Source organism: Sapajus apella, unplaced genomic scaffold (genome assembly GCF_009761245.1).
Source record: "Sapajus apella isolate SASKATOON/1434 unplaced genomic scaffold, GSC_monkey_1.0 scaffold45, whole genome shotgun sequence".
Classification (NCBI taxonomy): domain Eukaryota; kingdom Metazoa; phylum Chordata; class Mammalia; order Primates; family Cebidae; genus Sapajus; species Sapajus apella.
The window spans coordinates 13,820,612-13,838,511 of NW_022436985.1; positions in this window are offsets into that span (position 1 = coordinate 13,820,612).

Here is a 17,900-nt window from a genome sequence, read left to right on the forward strand (position 1 = left end):
ACCCCGTCTCTACTAAAAATAAAAAATAAATAAATAAAGATATCCTTCCTGATTCATGCAACTTAAATCAAAATTGGGACGATCAAAAGGATTTCAAATTATTAATATATTACACTATCTCTTAAATATTTTTAGACAGTGTGATACATTCACTAACATATTAGTATACCAGTAGACTAGTAATATATACTATGCAAAATATTAAATAAGGAGAAAACAAAGACTCTTGTGTTAAGCTATAAAGCAATGGTAAGCACAGTAAGCCAATTCTAGCCTCATATTTAAAAGACTTTAATAATAATGAAAGTAGCAGGATGAATGGAATTATACTCAACTAATAGCAAGATTTTCTAAGTATCTAAAATTAAAACCAAATTCACAAAGTTCCAGGTTAATTAGTTATTTGGAAAAATATCTACAATGGACTTGAGTTCTGCAGTTATTCTGTGGAATATAATTCAAGTATTCACTTTGAAGTGCTCATATTTTAAATCACTAGAGTGGCATTTCCAAAATTTGCTATACTATTCCTGGATTATATTTTCAGGGTGTGTATGTATGTGCATGTGTGTTAGCTAAATTAACCATGTGGAGATAACAAAACTTTATCCTTTACTCAAAACCCATTTGATTTCCCCATCAGCCATTGAGAATATGACAAATGATGGAAGACTGGTAAATGACTTGCTGATGCCTGTTTTAAGTTATCAATCTTCTCTTGGCTCAGTTGCTGTCCTCTGTGTGATTTTATCTGAATTAGTTAGTTTTAACCTTTTTTGGATCTATACCCTTTGAAATTATAATGAAAACAAGAACACTTTTCTTTTAAAAATGTTCATAAATTCACATGGACTAAGTCCTTATCCAATTTCAAGGGATTTGTAGCATTTAACATAATGGAATAGGCAGGTGAAATTGGACAGATGAGAGTCTATGGCACATGGATGGTGTATGTCCTCCATCTGATTTTTGCCATGGAACAATGTAGGTCTACTGTTGTTTTGCTGTTGTTGTTTTGGTTTGGGTTTTTCATGGGTTTTTGTTGTTGCTTTAAAAGAAGCTAGAACTTAAGATCATTATGTGAAATCGTCAGATTTTTGAATATTGACAACTAATATTTTTAAATGTAGAATAAGACAAACATATTTAAAAACTCAGTGTAACCAGTGAGTCCTTAGATGTATATAACCTCTGCCCAGATATCTCCATATGAAGACGCCTTACCAAAGCAATAGAATTGCTGCAATCATTCCTAGAAGTGCTACTCCCACTTGGCTTGAAGAAAGGGAGGAATTGACAGCAATAGGTTTAATTCAGTAACTTCAGGGTGATATTTAGGAATGCCTATAATCAGGAAAACATCTTCTCATAATCTCAGATACACAATCCAATATCTCTGACATGGTCTATCCTCATGGATTCCCTCATCCTACCTTAAATATCTTCCAACTTCCCAGGGTACACATGCAATATATGTTCATTTAGGGTCCATTATTTCCAGGCATCATGCTAAGCACTGTAGACACAATGATGACAAACACACTTTCTCCAGTGTAGGCAACCACAGCCTAATAGGGTTAGAGATGTATAAAGAATTTATTGTATAATGTACATGATATTATTACAGATTATATATCAAGGCACAAGAGAAACAGAAAAGAGAGAGACGGCAAGTCTACATAGGGACTCGTGAGAGATTTCACACAAGAGCAAGTCCATGGGAAGAAGTTGCCAAGCAGGAGGGGAAGAACTACATTCTAAATAGATGAAGGAACATGTGTAATAGCAAAGAACAGGGAAACGACATAGACCAATCCAGTGCTTTGGAAAGCAGCAGGGAGCTTTTTCTGGCTGGAGTGAAGATGTAGGATTATTGCTGAAGAGATGGGTGGGGGCTTTGAATACTCTGCATACCATCCTAAGGAGTTGAATTTTTCTTGCTCAAGATGGTTATACGTAGGGTAGTGAACTGATGACTTATAGGTACTTAAATCTGACTCTGAATGTCCCATTTCATACTGGAAGGTAGACATACCAAGTCTCATCCTAGACCAACCCCAACTCAGGGTTGCACATTTGTTTACATAGGAATGGGCATGGGCAGCTTGATTCCACACATTATGAGGTTTTATTTCCTGGAGACTACTTTCTAGCTGGCAGAACCAAAAAAAAGCAGCAAACTGCATTTTCACATTAAACAGAATTAAGGGAAGAAAAAGAAAGAAAAGTAAAAACAGGTATATTTGCAGTTTGATACATTCCAGTGTAGTAGGACTCATTGACACTGGAGCTGTCAGTGAGGAAAAAAAAAGGAATAAGTTAACCTAGTCCACATAGAGCGATATTTGAAACAAAACTCAAAACCTGGTCTCATATAGAGAGAGACACAAGAACCTGAACTCCTTCACTCTGTCTGATTACTTCTGCAATAACTTGCTAGTTTTATTTAAGAATCTCTCTAGCTGGAAATGAAGTCTCTTATATCCGTCAAGTACTGGCACTATATAAATGAAATAGCATTATAAAACAACAGACAGATATCTACACCTATGCATATTAATGATGTACTAACATTTCACTGTGGTTCAGAATTTGTAATGAGCTTTCTCCCTCTGCCAAGTGCACAGTGGCACAGTATTGGTAACATGTGTGCAATCACACCTTTAAAATAAATGCAGACCATTAATCAAATATGACCCTGAGTAGCAGAGGAAAGAAATCCTGAAAATGTGATTTTTATTTTATTGCTTGCCCCTCCATGCAAGTTTTGGCTCCCTGCCGGCTGCTGATGGAGAGCCATTCCTTGTGATGTGACAAGGGGCCTGGAGCTGATTGTAAGGGAAACTGCTGTGTTCTTTTCATGTATTTAAGAGAGAGAGAGAGAACAGCATTTTTTCTAGGTGAAAATGTGCTGGTGTTGCTCACATTTTGGCAATTTTTTATTGGTACATAATAATTGTATATGTTTCATATTTATTGAGTACATGTGATATTTTAAAAGTCAAAGTATCTCAGACTCTTCTATGCATATAAGCCATATAATTAGTAATAGAGCCACAAAAGAGTTGTGTTGCAAGATAAAGGGGATGAGAGATCAAGACCACTCCTCAAGTCTTATTTGCACCTAAAAACTGTCCCCTGCCTCATCCGGCCCTACCTCCTCCCTTGACAGGTCTTGCTTTTCTGCTGCCTTTCCCCAAAGCATAGTCTCCTCCATGATTTTTATCTCTATGAAAGGGAGGTATCCACTTCAGAACCCCACAGACTACTGCCTGTAAAATCATACCTGGTTGATATCCAGGCTGGAGTTCGGCATAAACCTTATGCTATTAGGGAGGGAAACTGTAGCCTTATTAAAAATTTGCTCAAAATTTGCATTCTAAGAACAACTGCACAGGTCTAAGAGGAAAAATGGATGATGACATAAACCTAATCTTTCCAACTGCTCACTTTGGTTTTATTCTAGGAAATAAAGTAGCAGTTGACAATTAACATAATAATTAACATCATTATATAATAAAACATACAGATCATATATAGTATACAATATATACTATGTGTATATGCAAGTATATATTATGTATCTTAATTTGCATTTCTGATTACATGAATGATAATAAGTATTCTTTCATGTATTTAGCCCCATTTGAATTTCCTTTTCTGTGAACTGTGTGTGCTCACATCATTTATCATATTTTTCTTGTGTTTTTATCTTTCTTGTGTTTGTAGGCACTGTTCATTTACTAGGGCAATTAGTCCTTTGTAATATGAGTTGTGAATTTCCCCTCAGCTTATTGTCCTTATAACTTTACATATGATGTCTTTTGCCACAAGTAAGTTTTTACATATTCAGATCTCTCAATGGATCAAATCTCTCAATCTATAGCATCTGGATTTTGAATCATAGTGAGGAAGTTCTCCATTAAGTCAAATTACAATTCTCTCATTTCCTCTGATACTTATATGTTTTATGTTTCACAGTGAAGTAATTGATTCGTTTAGAATTTGTAAAGGTAAGTGACATAAGATATAGATCCAAATTTCTTTTCAAATGTCCATTCTGTTAATGAAAAAAAGCAAGCTTTGTAAAATATTTTAAAGAGGTTTCTTATGAGACAATATGAGTGACTGTAACTTGTAGAAAACACAAACCCAAGAAGCCTTAAGTAAGTGGTCCCAAGACAGTTAGGTTGCAACTCTGTTTTATACATTTTAGGGAAGCAGAAGTTACAGACAAAATCATAAATCAACACATGGAAATTATACATTGGTTTGGCCCCAAAAGGTGAGATATCTTGAAGTGAGGACTTACAGGTCATAGGTGAGTTCAGAGATCCTTTAATTTGCAATTGGTTAAAGTAATAAAGCTTTGTCTTAAAATCTGGAGTCAGCAGAAAGGAATTTTTTTTAAATATATATTTTATTGCATTTTTGGTTTGGGGGTACATGTGAAGAACATGCAAGATTGTTGCATAGGTACATACATGGCAGTGTGGTTTGCTGCCTTCCTCCCCATCACCTATATCTGACATTTCTCCCCATGTTATCTCTCCCCCGCTCCCCACCCCACACTGTCCCTCCCCTAGTTCCCCCCCCACAGACCCCAGTGTGCAGTGCTCCCTCCCTGTGTCCATGTGTTCTCATTGCTCAACATCTGCCTATGAGTGAGAACATGCAGTGTTTGAGTTTCTGTTCTTGTGTCAGTTTGCTGGAATTTTTAAGATAAGGAAAGTTGTGAACCAATACACTGGGTCAGAGCGACTTGTAAGGGTGTGTGATTTCGCCCTTGCCTGGCATGGCCTTAGGTTCCATTTCTAATTTGGTATCGTAGTGTCACACACAGTCTGTTTGGTTAGTCTTATAATCTCTATTCTAACATTAATACTGGTCAGTTGCTGTGTCTAAACTCCAAAAAGGAGGGCATATAATGAGATGTGTCCAACCTCTTGTTGTAGGACTTTTCCTTAGTTTAGCTAAAAATAGGGTTCTTTGTCCCACAGCCATGAAAATTCAGGCTCACAGACAATTTAAATGTGAGGAAGACAGGGTTTTATTGGGTGAAAAGGGGGAAATAGGGACCCTCACAAGGCCAGAGTCACTCTGCTGGAGTGCTTTGAGTCACAGGTTCCACACAAGAAGAGGGGCCAGGCTCCTCCACACTGCAAACAGTGTGAACTTCCGGAGACTCCATCCTGATGCTCATTCCTCCCAGTGCACAGGCTGGCTGGAGAGTCTCTGGCGACCCCCTCCCACCTGGCAGTTTCATTCCCTCCCCTAAAGAAGTATATTTAACTGCTGTTAAATTAAAGATAAGGACGAGGGCCCGGCACGGTGGCTCACGCCTGTAATCCCAGCACTTTGGGACGCGAGGAGGGTGGATCACAAGGTCAAGAGATGAAAACCATCCTGGTCAACATGGTGAAACCCCGTCTCTACTAAAAATATGAAAAATCAGCTGGACATCGTGGCGCGTGCCTGTAATCCCAGCTACTCAGGAGGCTGAGGCAGGAGAATTGCCTGAACCCAGGAGGCGGAGGTTGCGGTGAGCCGAGATCGGGCCATTGCACGAAAACCAATCTTAACTGCTTCCTGCTGACAAGGGGCACTGTTTTTGGGGAAACGGCACTCAAAGCTCCCTCAGAGACATATCTAAGTGGTCCAAGCAGAAGAGGCCATCGTCAGAGGCTCCAGTTGCATGATCATTTGGAGTTTGATGGCCTGAAAGCACGAACAGACAAACTGGGTTATTAGAAAACGGGTATCAAATAGAAACAAGGGGGAGGTAAGGACAGCTCAAAAATTATGATGCCTTTTACTAGTTTGCACAGGGAAAAGGAGACCAAAAGACTGACTGGGAAAAATACCTTTACCCTTTAGCCAGATGTTGGATTTCTGGGTTCTCTGTCCCTGAGCCCAATCCTAAGCCAACCAGTTTAAGGTTTGGTGTGTGGTGGAAAACACCAGCCACTTGGCTGCTGGGACCCTTGAACCATGTGTTGCAGCCCTGGTAGGGAGGGGAGAGTGGTGGGGAGCTGGTGTTCACCCGTCAGGTCCACAAAAAAAGGTAAAGGCCATGAAAAGGCCCAGGAGTGATGGAGGATTAGGCATGGTGTCCCCACTCTCAGAAATCCAAGGATGAAAAGCCTTAGAAGCAACAGTGAGAGGTTTTGAGTCTCTATTTCACCCACTGCCTCATGAGCCCCATGTTGGGTGCGAAAAATGTTGCAGGACTTTTGCTTAGTTCAGCTAAATATGGGGTTCTTTGTCCAACAGCCATGAAAATTCAGTCTCACAGACAATTTACATGGCAATTAAGACAGGGTTTTATTGGGTGAAAAGGAAGAAAAGGGGGAAACGGACTTTTACAAGGCCAGAGTCCCTCTGCTGCAGCACTTCCGGCAGAAACAGGCTTCATAAGGTGGGTAATAATGAACTTCTCTGAGCTAAAAGAACATGAACTAACCCAATGCAAAGAAACTAATAATCTTGAAAAAAGATTTGATGAAATGCTAATGAGAGCAGCCTAGAGAAGAATATAAATGACTTAACAGAGTTGAAAAACACAACATGAGAACTTCATGAAGCATACACAAGTTTCAATAGCTGATTCCACCAATCAGAAGAAAGGATATGAGAGATTAAAGATCAACTTGATTAAATAAAATGAGAAGACAAGATTAGAGAGAAAAGAATACAAAGAAATGAACAAAGCCTCCAAGAAATATGGGATTATGTGAAAATACCCAATCTACATTTGATAGGTGTACCTTAAAGTGACAAACAGAATGATTCTAAACTGGAAAACACTCTTCAGGATATTATCCAGAGGAACTTCCCCAACCTAGCAAGGCAGGTAAACATTCAAGTCCAGAAAATACAGAGAACACCACAAAGATATTCCTCAAGAAGAGCAACCACAAGGCACATAATCTTCAGATGAACCAGGGTTGAAATGAAGGAGAAAATGCTAAGGGCAGCCAGAGAGAAAGGTCAGGTTACTCACAATGGGAAGCCCATCAGACTCACAGCTAATCTCTTGGCAGAAACCCTATAAGCCAGAAGAAAGTAGGGGCCAAAATTCATCATCCTTAAAGAAAATAACTTTCAACCGAGAATTTCATATCCAGCCAAACTAACCTTCATAAATGAAGAAGAAATAAAATCCTTTACGAAAAAGTAATTGCTAAGAGATTTAATCACCACAAGATCTGCCTTAAAAGAGCTCCTGAAAGAAGCACTAAACATAGAAAGGAACAACCAGTAGCAGCAACTCCAAAAATGTACCAAATGGTAAAAAGCATCAACACAATGAAGAAACTTAATCAGCTAATGGCCAAAACAATGAGCTAGCATCAAAATGGCAGGATCAAATTCACACATAACAATATTAACCTTAAATATAAATGGACTAAATGCCCCAATCAAAAGACACACACTGGCAAATTGGATAAAAAGTCAAAACCCATTGGTGAGCTGTATCCGGGAATCCTACCTCATGTGCAAGGACACACATAGGCTCAAAATAAAGGAGGAAGGAAGATTTACCAAGAAAATGGAGAGCAAAAACAAGCAGGAGTAGCAATCCTAGTCTCTGATAAAATAGACTTTAAACTAACAAAGATCAAAAGAGAAAAAGAAGGGCATTATGTAATGGTAAAAGGATCAATGTAACAAGAACAACTAATGATCCTAAATAAATATACACCCAATACAGGAGCATCCAGATACATAAAGCAAGTTCTTAATGACCTACAAAGAGAGTTAGACTACGACACAATATTATTGGGAAACTTTAACACTCCACTGTCTATATTAGACACATCATGAGACAGAAAATTAACAAGGATATCCAGGACTTGAACTCAGACCTGGACCGAACAAACCTAATAGACATTTACAGAACTCTCCACCCCAAATCCACAGAATATACATTCTTCTAAGCACCACATCACACCTACTCTAAAATTGACCACATAATGGGAAGTAAATCACTCCTCAGCCAATGCAAAAAACAGAAATCATAACAGTCTCTCAGACCACGGTGCAATCAAGTTAGAATTCAGGATTAAGAAACCAAATCAAAACCGCACAACTTCATGGAAATTGAACAACTGGCTCTTGAATGTTGACTGGATAAACAATGAAATAGAGGCAGAAATAAAGATGTTCTTTGAAACCAACAAGAACAAAGACACAATATACCAGAATCTCTGAGACACACTTAAAGCAGTGTCTAGAGGAAATATATAGCAATAAATGCCCACATGAGAAGCAAGGAAAGATCTAAATTTCACAACCTATCATCAAAATTGAAATAGCTAGAAGAGTAAGAGCAAAAAACTCAAAATCTAGCAGAAGACAAGAAATAACTAAGGTCGGAGCAGAACTGAAGGAGATAGAGACAAAAAAAAATCTTCAAAAAATTAATAAATCCAGGAGCTGGTTTTTTAAAAGATCAACAAAATAGACTGGTAGCCAGGTTAATAAAAAAGAAAAGACAGAAGAATCAAAAAGATGCAATAAAAAACAATAAAGGAGATATCACCACCAATTGCACAGAAATACAAACTACCGTCAGAGATTACTACAAACAATACTATGCACGTAAACCAGTAAACCTGAAAGAAATGGATAAATTCCTGGACACTTGCACCCTCTAAGCCTAAACCAGGAAGAAGCTAAAACCCTGAATAGACCAATAACAAGGGCTGAAGTTGAGGCAGAAATTAATAGCCTACCAATCAAAAAAAGCCCAGGTCCAGATGGGTTCACAGCGGAATTCTACCAGACATACAAAGAGAAGCTGGTACTACTCCTTCTGAAACTATTCCAAACCATCCAAAAAGACGGAATCCTTCCCAAATCATTTTATGAGACCAACATCATCCTGACACCAAAACCCAGCAGAGACTCAACAAAAAACAAACTTAAGGCCAATATCCATGATGAATATAGATGCAAGAATCTTCAATAAATACTGGCAAACCAATTGCAACAGCACATCAAAAAGCTTATCCATCACAATCAAGTAGGTTTCATCCCAGGGACGCAAGGCTGGTTCAACATAAGCAAGTCTATAAATGTAATCTACCACATAAACAGAAGCAAAGACAAAAACCATATGATTATCTCAATTGATGCAGAGAAGGCCTTTCACAAAATTCAGCAGTCCTTTATGCTAAAAATTCTCAATAAACTGGGTATCAGTGGAATGTATCTCAAAATGATAAAACCTATTTACAACAAACTCACAGCCAATATCATACTGGATGGGCAAAAATTGGAAGCATTCTCTTTGAAATCTGGCACTAGACAAGGATGCCCTCTCTCACCACTCCTATTCAATACAGTATTGGAATTTCTAGCCAGATCAATCAGGCAAGAAAAAGAAATAAAGGGTATTGAATTAGGAAAGGAGGAAGTCAAATCATCTCTATTTGCAGATGACATGATTGTATATTTAGAAGACCACATCATCTCAGCCCAAAATCTCTGGAAACTGATAAGCAACTTCAGCAAAGTCTTAGGATACAAAATCAATGTGAAGAAATCATAAGCATTCCTATACACCAATAACAGACTTAAAAAGAGCCAAATCAAGAACGAACTGCCATTCACAATTGCCACAAAGAGAATAAAATACCTAGGAATACAACTAACAAGGAACGTAAAGGACCTCTTCAAGGAGAACTACAAGCCACTGCTCAACGAAATAAGAGAGGACACAAACAGATGGAGAAACATTCCATGTTCATGGTTAGGAAATCAATATAGTGAAAATGGCCATACTGCCCAAAGTAATTTACAGATTCAATGGTATCCCCATCAAGCCACCAATGACCCTCTTCACATAAGTGGATAAAACCACATTAAACTTCATAGAGAACCAAAAGAGAGCCCACATAGCCAAGTCAATTCTAAGCAAAAAGAACAAAGCTGGATGCATCATGCTACCAGACTTCAAACTATAACAAGTTTACAGTAATCAAAACAGCATAGTACTGGTACCAAAACAGAGATATAGACCAATGGAACAGAACAGAGGCCTCGGAGGCAATGCCACACATCTACAACCACCTGATCTTTGACAAACCTGACAAAAACAAGCAATGGGGAAATGATTCCCTGTTTAATAAATGGAGTTGGGAAAATTGACTAGCCATGTACAGAGAGCAGAAACTGGACCCCTTTCTGACACCTTACACTAAAATTAACTCCAGCTGGATTAAGGACTTAAACATAAGGCCTAACACCATAAAAACCCTAGAAGAAAATCTAGGCAAATCCATTCAGCACATAGGCATAGGCAAGGATTTCATGACTGAAACACCAAAAGCAGTGGCAACACAAGCCAAAATAGACAAATCAGATCTAATTAAACTCCAGAGGTTCTGCACAGCAAAAGAAACAATCATTACAGTAATCCAGCAACCAACAGAATGGGAAAAAATTTTTGCAATCTACCCATCTGACAAAGGACTAATATCGAGAATCTACAAAGAACTAAAACAGATTTACAAGAAAAAAACAAACCCATTCAAAAGTTGGTGAAGGACATGAACAGACACTTTACAAAAGAAGACGTATATGAGGCCAAAACAAATGAAAAAATGCTCATCATCACTGATCATTAGAGTAATGCAAATCAAAACTACATTGAGATACTATCTCACACCAGTTATAATGGTGATCATTAAAAAATCTGGAGACAACAGATGCTGGAGAGGATGTGGAGAAGTAGGAACACTTTTACACTGTTTGTGGGAGTGTAAATTAGTTCAACCATTGTGAAAGACAGTATGGCAATTCCTCAAGGACCTAGAAACAGAAATTCCATTTGACCCAGCAATCCCATTACTGGATATACATCCAATGGATTATAAATCCTTCTATTATCAAGACACATTCACATGTATGTTCATTGCGGTACTGTTTACAATAGCAAAGACTGGGAACCAACCCAAATGCCCATCGATGATAGACTGGACAAGGAAAATGTGACACGTATACACCATGGAATACTATGCAGCCATAAAAAATGAGTTTGTGTCCTTTGTAGGGACATGGATGAGTCTGGAAACCATCATTCTCAGCAGACTGTCACAAGAACAGAAAAACAAACACTTCATGGTCTCACTCATAGGCAGGTATTGAACAATGAGAACACATGGACACAAGGAGGGGAGCATCACACACTGGGATCTGTTGGAGGGGAATAGGAGAGGGACAGCAGGGTGTAGGGAGGTTGCAGAGGGATAACATGGGTAGAAATACCAGATACAGGTGACGGGGTGATGGAGGCAGCAAACCACATTGCCATATATGTACCTATGCAACAAGCCTGCATGTTCTACACATGTACCCCAGAACCTAAAGTGCAATAAAACATATATATTTTTAAAAATGCTTAACATCACTGGTCATTAGAGAAATGCAAACCAAAATCACATTGAGATACCATCTCATGCCAGTTAGAATGGCGATCATTAAAAAATCTAGAGACAACAGATGCTGGAGAGGATGTGAAAAAATAACACTTTCACACAGTTGGTGGGAGTGTAAATTATTCAACCATTGTGGAAGACAGTGTGGCGGTTCCTCAAGGAACTAGAAATAGAAATTCCATTTGACCTAAGAATCCCATTACTGGATATGTACCCAAAGGACAATAAATTGTTCTATTATAAAGACTCGTGTACACGCATGTTCATTGTGGCACTGTTTACTATAGCAAAGACCTGGAACCAACCCAACTGCCCATCAATGATAGACTGAACAAAGAAAATGTGGCACATATTCACCATGGAATACTATGCAGCCATAAAAAGCGATGAGTTCGTGTCCTTCGTACGGACATGGATGAGTCTGGAAACCATCATTCTCAGCAAACTGACATAAGAACAGAAAATTAAACACCTCATGTTCTCACTCATAGGCAGGTGTTGAACAGTGAGAACACATGGACACAGGGAGGGGAGCATCACACACTGAGGTCTGTTGGGGGACGCTAAGGGACGAACAGTAGTGGGGAATGGATAATGTGGGGAGAAATGCCAGATATAGGTGATGGGGGGATGGAAGCAAAAACCACATTGCCATGTATGTCCCTATGCAACAATCCTGCATGATCTGTACATGTACCCCAAAACCTAAAGTACAATAATCAATCCACACATGTACCCCCAAATCTACACTAAAAGTTGCAATTACTATAAAAATTAAAATAAAAATGAATTTTTCACACTGATCACAAGTTGAAATGTTACTATTTTGATGGAGTTAAATAAAATATACAAATAACACTAAAAAATAAATAAATAAAAACAATGTGTTCTTTTTGCTAGTAGTAAAACTAGGTACCAGTATTCTAATGACAGAATGAATAAATGAGCAAATGAAAACAGTGTAAGCTCTTACAGGTGCTATGAAATTAGACAATTTACTTAGCCTCTCTGTGTCTGCTTCCTCATTCATAATTTGAAGAGAGCAATAGCTTTTCTGTTGAAATATAATGAGGATTAGGTGTGATAACCTGTGTATCATTCTTAGCACGATGCTTGATACATTGTAATAACTCAAGAAATGTTAGTAACTCTGAAGACTGGGCTTCCTCTTTCCATGATAATAGGGGTCTGTGCCTGAAAGAGAAAAAAAGAAAGGCTATAGCATGTTTAAACCTACTGAACACAAAGCTATATATTGAAGGCTGAACCATTTTCTGTAAAAAGTTGTTCTGGTATAGACAATATTTACTGGGCCATGGCAAAAAAAAAAAATGCTTCTGGCCATGAAGAAGTTACTGTAGGCAGAAAGCTGCCAGTTAAACACCCATAATCTTGGTAGAGACACTTAACTGAAAGCTGGATCTACTGACTGGAGATCAGAATTGGCTCTTGATAAAACAAGTGACAGCAGCCAGACTAAGCAGGAGCAATCTCTAGAGTCAGACATCAGCTGAATGTCCTGGTGCTTGACCTTGGGGGGAAAATGGGATTTAAAGGAGGTGAGCACTCCAGTGAGACTATGAAGTCGCACTTCTAGAGAACTGGACTGACTTAGGTAAAAGGCATATTGAATTTTCAGTTTTTCCAAAGCCAATATTAGGAAAAGTAATCCTAGTTTCTCTTTTCCCTCATGTTGCCGTCTCTTTCTAATATCTTGGCTTTTAAAAATTCTTGTACAAACTGCCTCCATACACTGTAGAGCAGAAACACATAAGCAAACTCTAAAAATGGTGAATATTCACATAGTGCTTACCATGTGGTAGGCACAGTTCTAAATGTTATACAACTATTAAATTCATTCAGTGATCAGATTAACCCTTTGAGATAGGTACCATTTAGGGATCTAATTAAACTAAAGAGCTTCTGCACAGCAAAAGAAATTATCATCAGAGTGAACAGGCAACCTACAGAATGGGAGAAATTTTTCACAATCTACTCCTCTGACAAGGTCTAATATCCAGAATTTGCAAGGAACTTAAAAAAATTTTTTAGAAAACAAATAACCTCATCAAAAAGTTGGCAAAGGACATGAACAGACACTTCTCAAAAAAAGACATTTAAGCAGCCAACAACCATACGAAAAAAAGCTCAACATCACTGATCATTAGAGAAATGCAAGTCAAAACCACAATGAGATACCATCTCATGCCAGTCAAAATGGTGATTGTTAAAAAATCTAGAAACAACAGATGCTGGTGAGGCTGTGGAGAAATAGGAACACTTTTGTATTGTTGGTGGGAATGTAAATTAATTCAAGCATTGTGGAAGACAGTGTAGCTATTCCTCAAAGATCTAAAATCAGAAATACCATTTGACCCAGCAATCCCATTATTGAGTATATACCCAAAATAATGTAAATCATTCAATCATAGTATGTTTATTGCAGCACTATTCTCAATAGAAAACACATGGAATCAACCCAAATACCCATCAATGATAGGTTGTATAAAGAAAATGTTGTACATATACACACCATGGAAAACTATACAGACATAAAAAGGAATGAGATCATGTCCTTTACAGTGACATGGCTGAAGCTGGAAGCCATTCTCAGCAAACTAACACAGGGACAGAAAACCAAGCACTGCATCTTCTCACTCATAAATGGGAGCTGAACAATGAGAACATATAGGTGATATTAGAGTCACCTGAGAATATTTTTAAAATACTGATTCTTGAGTTAATATTGAGATGTTCCTGCATTCTCAATAGAATGCCTAAAGTTTAAAAGTCTAACAATGTAAGTATTGGTGAGAATGTGAAACAACTGGACTTCTCACACATTACTGTGAGAATGCAAATGCCAAATTGTTCCACTTTGAGGAACAATATGGCAATATCTGTAAAAGCAAGAGTTTACTTAACATGTGACCCAGCAATTCCAATCCCAGAGAAATTAAACATAAGTCCACACAAAGACTTGTACGCAGATATCCATGGGGACGTTATTCATAATAGACAAATAACTGGAAATAGCTTAACTGTCCATTGAGTGGTAAAAAGTTCAATCAATTATGGCTTATCCATACTATGGAATTCTAGTCAGCAATAAAAAGGAACAAAATATTAAAATATGCAGCAATATGAATGAATCTCAAAAGCATAAATGTATGCTAAGTAGAGAAAGTCAAATCTAACTGAATACTCACTTTATGGTCTCATTTATATAAAGTTTTTAAAAAGACAAAACTATAGTAACAGAAAGTAAATCAGTGATTAGCTGGGGCCAGATGTCAGGAGAGGGGATCAACTAGCAAAGGGCACAAGGAAACTTTGTAAGGAGATGGAACTGTGCTGTCTCGATTGTGATAGTGGTTACATGGCTGTATACAGTTAACAAATTTCATCAAGCTGAAAGTTAAATGGATGAATTTTTATTGTACATAAATTGTACTTCAGTTAGCTGATATCACAACACAGACTAATTAAATCAGGACCTGGGAGCTCTGGGCATCAGTATTTTTTAAAGCTCCCCAGGAGTTTCTAATATACAGCGAGGATGAAGAACTGCTGTTCTAGGAAAAAGAAACATTAGCCAATGCATGGGTATATAGATATAGATACACACACACACACACACACACACACACACACACACACACACACACACATATATAAATATAATAAATATATAAATAAAATATATTTTAAAAGAATAAAACTGGGCATTTCAGGATTTCAGAGAATAATGTGGCTAGAACACAGGGACCCCAAGTATGACTGTACAGATTAGTCTAGAAATACAACTTGGGAAAGATCATGGAGGGCCTCATATTTTCATGATGAATGAATGCTCCAGACCATCCATCAGAAAAAACATTTTTTCCCTGAAAACCTATAGAAGAAATATTTTCAAAGCTTAAGAGTGAGAATATTACTAGTATTCATGTCTCTGCAAATGATACCATTATTATTATTATTGATAACAAATATTCCTCTGGACTATATTGTATCTATCCTAAGAATTATAGAAGGGGAACTGATTATGTCACTATGTGATCTTGAACAAGTTTTATGTTTTTAACTTCAATAAACTTCTATTTGCCAATCTGCAAAATCAAGTGCAGGGCTGAAAAATTTCTCAGACTCCTTCTATCCTCTACCCATTTCTTCACATGAAAGGAATTAAACCTAGAACACAATGCCATATTGAAAATAATGACTGTGGTGGGGGTGGGAGAGCATCTCAAGGATCCTGGATCTGACATCAGTCAAGGTCATGCCATTGACATTTTTTTTTTCTTCAAGGGCCACGTGATGTCTGTCATTGAATCTCCTTGCTTTTTCTCATTTCACACACTCATTTTTTCTGCTAACTTATTTATGTTCTAAAATGGCAACTTCAACTCTCTAGTCTATAGGACCTTTTAGTTTGGTTTCTCAAATTTGAGAAAACATGTAATCATGGTTTTTCATCCTAAATATGGCCCCTACTCCGTGGGTATCATTTCATGATGCATTCATTTCCAGTGGGTTTTTTTGTGCAGAGGGGCTGACAGAAGTGTGGTATTTAGGATTGCTCTTCCCTATGCAGGGCAGATAATGGAACCATCTAGTACACTAGCAACATGGTCATTCAATTTTTACTCTGCAGGATTCCTCATAGGCCCTACTATCCATGAAAATTCTCCACTTCTATTATCTAAATATAACTTTTGAAGATGTGTGTGTGTGTGTGTGTGTGTGAGAATGTGTATCATGTGGGCACATCTGTGTGTCTGTGTGTGCATATGTGCATGCCTTAGGCAACATTCTGCTTCTGCTGAAATTTGTTCTGAAAAAAATTATCAAATGATTAAATCTTTTAGGGGTATCAAATTAGATTTATATATATATTTTAAAGTATCATTCTTATACCTAATAAGGAAATATTTTTGCACCTGCATATCTGGCGGTATCAGTAACTCTTTTTATTTATGCAGAAAAATCTCAACAAAGCAGTAATTACATGATCTTAAACATAGTTGATAACATTGGAGGTCGCATCTGTTAGTTTGACACTTAAAATAGCCATAGCCTAAGAATTCTGAAAAATTGAGACAAACATTTCTAGGCAACAATATGCCAATATGGGGGTTTGTTCTTTTTCAACCAAAGCCAAAACATTATTGATAGAACAAACAATAGACCAACAAAGAAAATCTTATTACTATAAAAGAGATGTTTTATAAAATCTTACCCAACAGATATTTTTGTAAGTCATGCATTGAATTAGAATTTCAACTCATGAAGGTCTAATAAATACATAGATTGATATAGTAGCAAATAGGATCAGAAAAGTCTAACACTATGTAAAATGAAGTTGTCTAAGACTATAAACTTCATTTTCAACAGAGAGGCCGAGGATTTTCTGCAATTAGTTTCTGACACATGGATATGAACAGAGGTCTAAGAGAGAAAAGGGTACAGACAAGGCAAAGAAGAGACATGGCACTCTCATAACTTTTATTACACTACAGTGAATAAGGATTTGTAGTTTAAAAATCAGAACTACACTTAATTCTACTACTCTGTGTGTCACATATATGGTTTTAAGTGTGAGTGTACATATGCGTATACACATAGGTACATCTGTATGTTTAAGATGAGCACATAATAGTCCATGTAGATCATGCATAGTTTCTGTTAGCTAACCCTTTTTGTTTTCTCTATCCAATTAAAGAACTCCTCTGTACCAGGAATAGAACTGAGTGTGCTACCTACTGTGTGTATCTGTCAGTCTGTGTGTATCTGTCAGTCTGTGTTTGCTTCTCTGTGTCTGTCTGATCCTGTTTTTCTTTTTCCGTTTGTTTCAGGAAGAACTCAAAAATGGTCCCTGGCATTTCCATGCCAAAGCTGTTTGCCATAGTAAAAATTAAGCTCCCGTGATGGTAGAATATGCCCCCGTGTGAAAATCAAATAAAATCTTTGGGGCCATTAGCCCTTCTTCAGGCTGCGATGTAGCACCACCAGTATGAAATACAAAATTGCTTATTAAAAACCGAGGAAAAAATGTTCCCAATAGAAGTAAAAGCCTGGCATCTCTAGATTGCATGCATCATCACAGTATCAGCAGCTGCTTCCTCAGTCAGTGGCAGAACAGTAAATCTGGGAGTATGGCTATTCATCTACAGTATGGTTAGGAGGAGGCCAGAAGAGAACAGAATGACATTGGGTGAAAAATGACTTGCTGATCAGCTAAGGTTACTGTCCAACTCCAAAGGTTATGGCAATATAATCATCTGCTCCTGCTCTGCAAGGGAAACTCAATATTGCCTTAATTACTTTGCTTTTGTTATCCATTGTATTCCCAATGCAATATCACATCCAGCAAATGAATGAGTAGACCATTCAGTTATTATACACATAAATTTATATTACTGAGATAGCACATATACTTTGATCCTGTAAAGAGGA